General features: G+C 42.6%; 1 pseudogene; it reads left to right on the forward strand.

The window, feature by feature from the left end:
* The first annotated feature begins 687 nt into the window (after window positions 1-687).
* On the forward strand, window positions 688-10,820 carry LOC102500332 (eukaryotic translation initiation factor 2 subunit 3-like; annotated as a pseudogene).
* The last annotated feature ends 555 nt before the right edge of the window (window positions 10,821-11,375 follow it).

An 11,375-nucleotide genomic window follows, 5' to 3' on the forward strand; every position in this document is an offset into this window, starting at 1 on the left:
ATATTTCTACATTCCCTTCAGAGATGTTGCTTTGGCTCTTGTGTGACCCATTATCTTGGGGAGGGACTTGCAGCTCTCCCATTTACAATAAATCTATCTTGTTATGCTTCTTCACTCTAATGGAAAGTAGATCTGAGATTTCCTGCATCTCGAAAAGCATTCTACGTACCAGTAATTTAAACCTAATACCTTTGAAGATGACAATTAACACAGTATATTTAAGTAACTAAATCTTTCCTTCATTGTACCCTGGCCTGTGAAATGACATGAGTCATTTATATTATCACATGCTACTTACATCAAGGGGAGGAGATGTTTCAAATTGGTATAAAAATAAATGTTGCTGTGGGAAAAAAATAGGGCTGGAGGTAGCTAAAGAGAGTAGACCCAGGCATGCTGAAGGTAATTGATCTTGGAATGTATACCTACTCTGAGTCTCTTCACTCTCCCAAAACACAGGAAAGAACTTTGCTGGAATATTCCCTCATCAGCCTATAGACCAGTTGTTAAGGCATCAGGGGTGATGAAGAGTCATAAATGGCCAATTAGATATGCTGTTTGAAAAAGAAACACCTTTAGTCTTTGATTTGGGAGTGAAAGCCTCTCAACTGCAGAGGGCAAGGAAGGAGAGGCAATAAAAAAAGATTCCCTCTCGAAAAATGGCTTTAAAAGGAAAAAGACAGGAGAATGATAGGAGAGGACGGTCTTCTCTAGCAGAGCCAGCCATGGAAATGGGTGGGTTGTTTATTCAGACATGGTCCCTTAACAGATAGCTCCAAGTTTGTTGATTACATCACATTGATGTCCTTTGATATTTTTTCCCATCCGTACTTCTGCTGAGACACTTACAAACAAACAGGGCATTCCAGTCTTGCCAGGCTTCTCCTGCCAAATATGCTTAATTATGTAATTGGGTGAGGTGTGCATGGCCTCTTACATAAGAACCGGTTTTTCTGTCATTTATCAAGCTGGATTGAGCTGCTTCTCCTTTGCTTGTATGCATGTGATACATGCAGTGGTGAAGGTGCTGGAAACGTACTCAAATGGCTTTTTGTTTTATCAATAGTATTCGTTTTAGAGCTGATGAGTTAACACCAAGGAAATCACCTTGATTATGTTTAGTGTTTGAAGTGTTCAGAGAATTATCAAAAGAAAAGACACATCAAGTTATTGATTCATATGGGTCAGTCCATTTATATAAAAGGTAGTATGAAAATTCATTTCTTCTACGAAGTCATTGTTTTACCTTTTCATTTGAATTGCAGTGGCGATAACTCTGTAAATAACTATAGTTTTTTTTTCCCTCGTGCATCATGGATAAAATGATTCATAATTGATTTATTACTGAATTCCTAAATATTTAACAAGTACAGTCAAGAGAGTGAAGGGTATTTAAATATGAACCTAGTGTTGCTCAAATTCTTTTTAGAACCAGACAGGTTATAAAGTAAGTAATATAAGGATATTAATCATTATCTGAGGGAAAAAGGAATCATTGGCATTATACAGTTCCCATGAGTTGAAATAAGATTTTGGAAATGACTTATGGATTATTCTTTTATCTGAAGTATATTCTAGCTAAGTTTCCAAAACTATTGGGAGTTCTCACTGAGACTTAGTATAAAGAGTGCGTGTGAAGCTGTGTTCTTATTTTTCATCAGCATGAAGATGCTGGCAGGTGGCATGGTGGTTAAAGGTGCTAGACTCCCACATAGCTGACCACGGTTCGAGTCCTGGACCTGGAGGCTTGCTTTCTAACTCTCTCTCTCTGATAAAACTGGAAAATAAAATAATAATAATAATTAATAAAGTTAAATAAAATGATTCTTAAAACAAAACAAAACAAAAACAAAAACATGAGGACTTAAAAGTAGACAGACACTCAGATTTCCCCAAAAGTCCGCCTGTGTGTAGGTGAACTTTATCTACTTTTCAGTTTTTGCTATAAGACGTGTGGACTCATTAGAGACAGAGACAGGAAAAGTGAAAAATCACTTTCCCAGGGGAGGATATCCACACTACAATCCCTTTTCTTCTCGGGATTTTGGATACGCACACACATGCGTGCAACATGATTTTCAAGCCTGGGCCCAAGCTGCAAAGTTGGCCGTGTGCAATCCAGCCGCTTTAACCTCTACACCACTGGCTGGCCCCTGGGTGTAGGTGAACTTTAACATCTATCCAAACAAAATTAGCAGGCCATTGGCAGCTTCTATATTTTTTTTTAATAGAGATTTTTGCTATAGGGCATGTGTGCTCGCTAGAGAAACAGAGAGACAGAGAGAGAGAGAGTGGGAAATCACTCCCCAGGGGGGACGGTGACACTGCAGTCCCTTCTCTTCTATTCTCCTCTCAGGATTCTGGGCATGTGTGCACATGCCCCTGGCGTGAGTTTCAAGACACAGAGTCTGGGACTCGAACTACCATTGACTATGTGGGAGTCTAGCACCTTGGCCACTGTATCACCTGCTGGCTTCTGGCAGCCTCTGTTTTTTTAAAGGCCAGTATTGGGACTATCCTCCTCTCTAAAAATCACCTGAAAGAAATCTCAAACAGGGCCAATCCATGGCCTGGTAGCTGAGGAAGCTGGCTCTGACAGTGTGGTCTGGTGTGTGTGAATGTGTGCCCCAAATCCCAACAGGGTGGAGAAATGAAGAGGGGATTACTGGGGCTGGTGGGTGGAGTGGTGGTTGAGGGTGCTTGACTCCCACATAGCTGAGACCCAGATCTGGTAGCTTGCTTTCTTAACTTCCCTCTCACTCTCTCTCTCTTCCTCTCTCTCTCACTCTATAGTCAAATCAAAGAAAAAAAAATAAAACCCAGCAGTTAGTGTAATGGCTACGTTGCTGGATTCCCACGTAGTCTACCGCGGTTCGTGTCTCGAACCCGGTGGCTTAGAACTCACGCCAGGCGCGTGTGCGTGCGTGCCCAAGATCCCGAGAGGAGAACGGAGGAGAAGGGATTGCGGCATGACCATCCCCCCTGGGGGGTGATTTCTCGCTTTCTGTCTCTATGTCTCTGTCTGTCTGTCTGGTGAGCACACACGCCCTATAGCAAAAACCTCTCCAAAAACAAAACAAAACAAAACAAAACAAAACAGAATAAATAAATAAAGTTAAATAATTTTTTTTTAAAAAAAGCATTACAGCATGAACACATCTCATGGGGGTTGCTTTCTTCCTGTCCTTCTCTCTCTCTCTCTTTCTCTCTCTGTATCTTTCTCTCTTAGCCGAGCATGTGCACACTGAAACTGAGGCTAAAACCCCTAAAAATAAAAAGTTATTAAGTTGGAGTTTCCTTTAGACTTTTTTATTTCATTATTTGGAATAAATAGTAACGACTACACCAGATTTATATTACCGTGTTGTATATCCTGTGCTTTCTGGTGCTTACAAGGACCGCCTGGCAAATTTTTTTAAAGAAGTTCCAAACATTAGAACAGTACTTTGGGTTATACTGCCACTCCTCACTTAATGACCTACCTGTTTAATGACCTCTTCAGCTTAACACCAATTCTTCAGGGCAGGGAATCGCCTTTCTCAGTCCTGTGTGAGTCTCAGGAATCCCCTTTCTCCATCTTTGTCCTGTCCCCACAACTGCTTAGTATTCACTACAAGAAGTATTTGCTCAAAGCATTTGCTCATGTAGTGACCGCTAACCAGTACCGTACTTTGAAGGAGCCAATGACTGAAATACTTATCTGAATGTCTTTTTTATGAACAAACATCAGTTTTGGGGGTATACCATCTTATAATTTTTGCTGATTATATTTTAATGTTCTATAATATGTAAGAGATGCAAATGAAAACAAAGCTGGGGCCAGCAGATGGTATAGTGGTTACATTGCTGGATTTTCACATGGCCAATCCCAGTTCATGTCCTGGACCTGATAGTCTGCAAATCACACCATAAGTGTATGCATGGATACCCAAGATCCTTGGAGAATGGAGGGTAAGGGATTGTGCATGATCATATTCCTGGGAGGTGATTTCTCACTCTCCCTCTCACTGTCTCTGCCTCGTACTTTCTCTGGCGAGCGAAAACCTCTTAAAAAAAATTTTTTTTTTAAAAGAGGCCAGTAGATGTCATAGCAATTATGTTGCTAGACTCCCACAGAGCCGACTGTGGTTCAAGTCCTAGATGTAGTGACTTGAAAGTCACACTGGGTACATGTGTGTGCGTGCCCAAGATCCCAGGAGGAGAATAGAGGAGAAGGGATTGTGGCTTGGCCATCCCCCAGAAGAGTGATTTCTCACTTTTCCTCTCATTGTCTGTGTATCTCTCTCTCTTAGCCGAGCATTTGCACACTGAGGCTAAAACCCCTAAAAATAAAAAGTTATTAAGTTGGAGTTTCCTTTAGACTTTTTAATTTCATTTTTCGGAATAAATAGTAATGACTACGCCAGATTTATATTACAGTGTTGTATATCCTGTGCTTTCTGGTGCTTACCTAATGTATGCTTTAGTATGGGTGGAATGACATTATTCTTGTGTTGTTGCATGCTCTCTATTGAAAAATACAAACCTTGGGACACGCAGATGGTGTAATGCTTATGTCGCTGGACTCCCGTATGGCTGAGCATGGCTCAAGTCCTGAATTTGGAGTCTTAAAACTCATGCCAGGCACGTATGCTTGCATGTCCAAAACCCTGAGAGGAAAATGAAGGAGAAGGGATTGTGGCATGGCCATGCCTCTTGGGTGTGTGTGTGTGTGTGTGTGTGATTTCTCACTTTCTGTCTCTCTCTGGCAAGGGCATCCATACTATAGCAAAATTATCCCTCAGATAAAAAAGAAAAAAAAGAAAAATACAAACCTTATGTTTCTGTGTCACACCATAAAACATCTGCCTTTAAGCTCCTCACTTATCAACCAAGTTGATAATGACCAAGTGTTAGGAACTTGGGCCATTAAGTGAGGAGTGCCTATATGCTAAACACATAAATTACTACTTAGACCATCTGCACATATTAATAAATATATCTATTTATATCTGTCTATCTAGATTTGTATAGATAGATACATAGAGAGTACCATAATCTCTCTGCGTCTCAGTTTCCTCATTTGTAAAATGGGGATAATCACAGTGCCTATCTTATGTGTTATTATGAGTAAATATTAATACTTGTCAAGTCCTTAGGACAACACCTGTCATAAAGTAAGCCCTGAAGAAGTTCAGGGAATTCCACTCCAAAGTATGTTGCTTAGGTCTTCAAAATGAAGTTGCCTGGGGACCAGCAGTTAGCGTAATGGCTATGTCGCTGGACTCCCACATAGTCGACCGCGATTTGTGTCCCGGATCTGGTGGCTTAAAACTCACGCCGGGCACATGTGCATGCATGCCCAAGATCCTGAGAGGAGAATGGAGGAGAAGGGATTGCGGCATGACCATCCCCCCTGGGGGGTGACTTCTTGCTTTCTGTCTCTCTGTCTCTCTCTGTCTGTCTGGCGAGCGCATGTGCCCTGTAGCAAAAACCTCTAAAAAAATGAAGTTGCCTGGGAAACAGCAAATACAGGGAGGAGTTTTCTTTGAATTTCCCTTATCTGCCTAAAGACAGGTCTTCCAAAAAAACTCAGTTGTTATGAATTCTCTCCAAGGGACTCCCATCCACCAGGGAAGAGGAATCTAACATCACGGGAAAGGAGACTGTAGGTCACGCACGCCCCGACTACTTTGTCCCAGGTCATGCCTGTTCACCCCCCTCCCACAACACTCCTCCTCACCCCACCCCAATCCTTTAGTTCCCCCCCAATTGCTTACACCCCTCCTGCCCCCTGTATGATGACAGTATATCAGTTTCGTGATCTACTGGGTGTTAGGCTGATCTGTGTCTGGGCTGTGAAAGAATTTACAGACTCAGTGAGAAAGTGGATGGAAAAGGTTCATTCGCTTTCCAAGGGAGGAAAGAGGCAGATGTGGAGAGCTGCTTTGTTCTGAAGGGTAGGGGCTAGGAACTTTCAAAGGAAAGGATTTTAGGGTGGGGTGATTAAGGTGGTCCTGAGACAGCATGCCAGGTGCTCTTCTACAGCATCTGGGCCATTCAGCCATCTGCAGTAAGAGCGAGAGGCCTCCCTTTCGTCCCTCCTTTCACAGGAAATCTTCCTGTGAACCAAGCATTTCCCCACTGGGGCATGTCTCCTCTTACCAGGACCTGCCAGACCCGGTCTGCCATTTACTCCTTCCTTCCCTCCTGCCAAGGGTACTCAAGGCCTCCCCTCCAGCAGAGCCCAAGATAGGAAACAATATCCAAATATCCGAAGGGTAATCCCTATAAAAGATATGGCTGAGGCATCCGGGGACACTGCTTTTCTTCCAGGAGATGCCCCAGAGCATATAATAAATTTGCATGCCTTTTCTCTTGTCAATCTGCCATTGTCAATTTATTACATTGCCTCAGTTTTCGAACTCTCAGAGAAAGTGTTTATACCCTACAACCCCCATTAACATGCTCACTACCTAGAAGGGAAAAGGGAATAAGTTATTTGCCACAAAACTCTCAGTGAAAAGTGACAGAAAAAAACAAAGGATAATTTATTAATTAAAAGTAAAAGTACACTCTGAGAGCTGGGAATGGCCCGAGCGGAGAGAGAATGGCTTAAAAGCCTAGGCAGTTAGATTCTACGAGGTTTATAATTTTATTTTAAAAAGAGCTATTTAAAATATTTTTAAAAAGTATCATTAGTATTTTAAAATTTGTTATAGGGTACATGTGCTCATCAGAGAGAAACAGAGAGAGAGATGGAAAGTGAGAAGTAAACCGCCAGGTCTGGGACTTGTACCGCAGTCGATCATCTGAGAGTCCAGTGCCTTAACCACCTGCTGGCTCCAAGACTTATACGTTTTTAAATCTAAGCCATGTCAGTGGATCATTGACTGGGCCCACTGATTGTTCCCATCTCATGGTGGCTCTATCAAATGTGGCTGGGCCCACCGATTTCACTCATTGGCTCTACCAAGCAGGGCTTAATTAGCTAGACACCCCCACTGGGACTCTCCGCCTGCATTACTTTGGGTGGGGCATTTTCTGCCCAGATCTTTTTTTTCTATATGGCCACATTGGTGGACCTCCAGCCCCCTTTCCAGCTTCCATTCTCTAGCTTTCTCCTGCCTCATAACTACGACGCCATGGAGCCAGCCTGAGTCACATTTTGTATGGCTCTGTTTTCACATGTATCTAATAAGTAAATGTGTGTACCTCCCCCCCCCCCATTACTCTATTTTCTGTAATTTCATAGACTAAATGTCAAGAAGCATTTCCTTGAGTTCCATGAGCTGCTCTAACAAATGTACAAACCCAAGAAAGAGATGGTGAGAACTCCAAGGTCTAGCCAGTTGGTCAAAAGCCCCGTTAAAACAACCTGGGGTTTGTGATCGACACTGGAGCTGAGCCTGCAACCTGTGCACCCCACAGTCTCTCCTGGTAGATGGTGTCTGAGCCAAATTACGGTAGAGGACTGTGTTTTCCACAGAACTGATGGCTCGATGGATGTGGGGGGAAGTCCCCACACATTTGGTCATGAAAGTCTTCGGTGCTGATTGTTGGTAAGAGAATGGAATCAACACTTTGCTTTTCCCCTGTGTTGTCTGAAGGGTCTACCTAGAAGTAAAAGAGACTCTACCTCCATGCTCTTTATTCTTGTCTTTGTATGGGAAGAAGACACACCGCTTAGCTCTTTAAACATGTATGAACAGATGCTTTTCCTCATCCAACCTCTAATCAAAGAATCACAGTGCCTCCTCCAGATATATGTTTAGAAATGTTGCCATGGTCACTGTTTCCAGTCTGAGTGTCTGCCATTTGGCTGTTTGGCATGCAGGTAAGACATGTCCAACTCCCACATCACACCAGGTTAAGGTCAACATGCTGGAGGTAGGGGGAAGAGCCCAGAAGAACCCTTCCCAATCCCCTGATAGCTATCAGCATCCTGCTAATGACTTTTTGATTTTACTTTAAGTAGGCAAGTCACTTGGGCTCCCTGGGACTACATTCAGTCCTTTGTAAAATGAAGATACTGGTGAGCCTCTAGAACCCCTGCAAGCTCTGACGTCTTACTTGATATGACCCTAGTCACAAAATATTGACTGACAAATCAATTTCTTTCTTTCTTCCTTCCTTCCTTCCTTCCTTCCTTCCTTCCTTCCTTCCTTTCTTTCTTTCTTTCTTTCTTTCTTTCTTTCTTTCTTTCTTTCTTTCTTTCTTCTTTCTTTCTTTCTTTCTTTCTTTCTTTCTTTCTTTCTTTCTTTCTTTCTTTCTTTCTTTCTTTCTTTCTTTCTTTCTTTCCTTTTTTAGAGAGATTTTTGATATAGGACTCATGAACTCTCTGGAGAGACAGAGGGAGACAGCAAGACAGGAAGCAAGAAATCACCCCCTGGGAAGGTGGCCATGCCACAGTCTCTTGTCCTTCACTCTCCTCTTGGGATCTTGGTCAGGCACACACACGCACCCAGCATGAGCTTCAAGCAAATGGGTCCAGGACTCAAACCATGGTTGGCCATGTGGGAGTCCAGTGCCTTAACCACTACACCACCTGCTGGCTCCTCAGTGTGTTTCTTATGTGTGCATCACAAAAGTAATTAGATGGAAACCACTTCTACTCAATACAAATGATCTCAGATAGGCTGGACCTAGTGACCCTGAAGCCACCATTACAGTTGACTTTGTGCTGGGTTCCATTCTTTCTAACCCCTCTCACTTGATTTGAACAAGGTTTCCCCATTTATTGTTATTTACTTCCTAGAGCCTCCCAAAGCTCCAAGCAGTTCATCAGAAAAATTCCTGGGCTCATAAAACTTCATGGAAGTGAAGGATTTTATCCCAGCCTGTGCAGAATCAGTCTGACTATGGTGAACTAGTCTAAATAAGTATTGTCTAGGACTCTTCTGTCACTGGCAATGGCTGGTGTAATAGCTGTCTGATAGTACTTGGAACAGGGTCATTTTCCAGACATGATCATGAGAGCTTGTCTGTGCATCTGGCAAAGTGCTTCATGAGGTTTATTGGCAAGTGCCTAGCAACTGTGAGAAAAGCCACACAGAGGAAATTACTGATATGGGTCTATGGGGTTGCTGTGAAATTGAAAAAAACATTTTTTAAACGTATTTTAAGAATCACACAATGGCTCTATAGGCAAGATGGCAGGGGGAAAGCTGGAGTGACTCTGGGCCAGCCTCATCTTTCTCACCAGGATCTCACCACTTTTTTGTTGTTGTTGTTGTTGTTGTTGTTGAGGTTTTTGCTATAGGGTGCGTGCACTTACCAGACAGACAGACAGAGAGACAGAAAGCAAGAAATCACCCCCAGGGGTATGGCCATGCCACAATCCCTTCTCCTCCATTCTCCTCTTGGGATCTTGGGCACGCACGCACATGCGCCTGGCGTGAGTTTAAGCTACCGGGTCTGGGACTTGAACTGTGGTCAACTACATGGGAGTCCAGCCATTACATCCACTGCTGGTCTCCGATCTCACCACTTCGGATGTTACCAGATTGACTCCACTTTCCCATGAATTCATCCGCAGACAGGCCACTATTAATATCAGTACAACTGGTCATGTAGCTCATGCAAAACCCACAGTTTTAAAAGCTATTTCTGGAGTTCACGCAGTCAGGTTCAAAAACGGATTAGAAAAAAAACTTTCTAGTCAAATTTGGTTATGCTCATGCTACGATTTCTAACGTTGATGTCCCAAGTTGTCCTCGGCCAGAATGGTACAGATCCTGCGTAGCAGTACACCAGAGGAGTTTCCTACGGACTTTCCTGGGACTAAAGGGAGCTTCAAATGAGTCAGACATGTTTCTTTCGCTGACTGTCCTGGCCACGATACGTTGATGGCTACTCTGCTGAACGGTGCAGGGATGGAGGCAGCTCTCCTGTTGATAGCTGGTGATGAATCTTGTCCACGGCCTCAGACCTCTGAGCACCTGGCTACTATAGAAATCATGAAGGGGAAGCATGTTTTGATTCTATAAAATAAAATTGATTTGGTAAAAGAAAGTCAGGCTACAGAACAAATGGATAGATCCATGCATTGGTACAGAAAGGGCTCCCATCACTTCCATTTCTGCTCAGCTGAAATACACTATCGAGGTTGTCTGTGAGTGCCTAGTAAAGAAAATTCTGGTACCTCCAAGACACTTCTGTTCAGAACCCCAACTTATTGTTATTAGATCCTCTGATGTCTACAAGCTGGGCTGTGAAGTTATGACCTTAAGTGTGTGTAGCTGGTTATAGTATTCTAGAAGGAGTATTAAAGGTGGGCCAGGAGATTGAAGTCAGACCTGGTATTGTTCCCAGAGATAGTGAAGGAAAACTCATTGGTAAACCAAGCTTTTCCAAAACTGTATCACTTTTTTGAGGAACATAATGATCTTCAGTGTGCTGCTTCAGGGGGTCTTATTGGTGATGGAACAAAAATTGACCCTATTTTGTGCTGGACTACCAGAATGGTGGGGCTGTACTTGGTGCAGTTGGAGCACTACCTGAGATCTTTACAGAACTGGAAATCTCCTATTTCTTGCTGAGACGCCTTCTAGATGTATGCACTGCAGGAGACAAGAAGCAAAGGTGCAAAAGCTATGTAAGAATGAAGTCCTTATGGTGAACATTGGATCTCTGTCCACAGGAGGGCGAGTTAGTGCTGTCAAGGCCGATTTGGGCAACATTGTTTTGACAAACCTGTGTGCACAGAAATAGGAGTAAAAGTTGCTCTTAGTTGAAGAGTTGAGAAACACTGGTGTTTAATTGGTTGTGGTCAAATAAGAAGAGGAGTGACTATCAAGTCAACAGTAGATGATGACTGAAGAATCCCAGTTAAACAATACATTTGGATGGAGCTGGAGTTTCTCTTAACAACCCAGGGGTGTATTTTCCGAACAGTATGAGGAAATTAATTTCATAGCCTATACCTTAGATAGCTGTAAGGTTATTCTCATTTTTTGGTGATGAAAATTTAATCTCTAAGACTAAAATAGAATCTATAATAAATGTAGAAGTTGGCATAAAAATCATAAAATGACCAGAAAGAAAGGTTAATACGAACTCCATTAGTGACTGGGGAAACTCTAGGGAAAGCATAAATGAGCTCATGGATACTGTCAGACACTGATGGAGTTTGCTATCTGAGTATTTCTGGTAGTCAGCGAAGTTTCTTTTTTCCTTCCTTCCTTCCTTCCTTCCTTCCTTCTTTCCTTCCTTCTTTCCTTCCTTCCTTCCTTCCTTCCTTCCTTCCTTCCTTCCTTCCTTCCTTCCTTCCTCCCTCTCTCTCTCTCTCTCTTCTCTCTCTTTCTTTCTTTCTTTCTTTCTTTCTTTCTTTCTTTCTTTCTTTCTTTCTTTCTTTCTTTCTTTCTTTCTTTCTTTCTTTCTTTCTTTCTTTCTTC

The sequence above is a fragment of the Tupaia chinensis genome, unplaced genomic scaffold (assembly GCF_000334495.1).
Source record: "Tupaia chinensis unplaced genomic scaffold, TupChi_1.0 Scaffold000001_1, whole genome shotgun sequence".
NCBI lineage: Eukaryota > Metazoa > Chordata > Mammalia > Scandentia > Tupaiidae > Tupaia > Tupaia belangeri.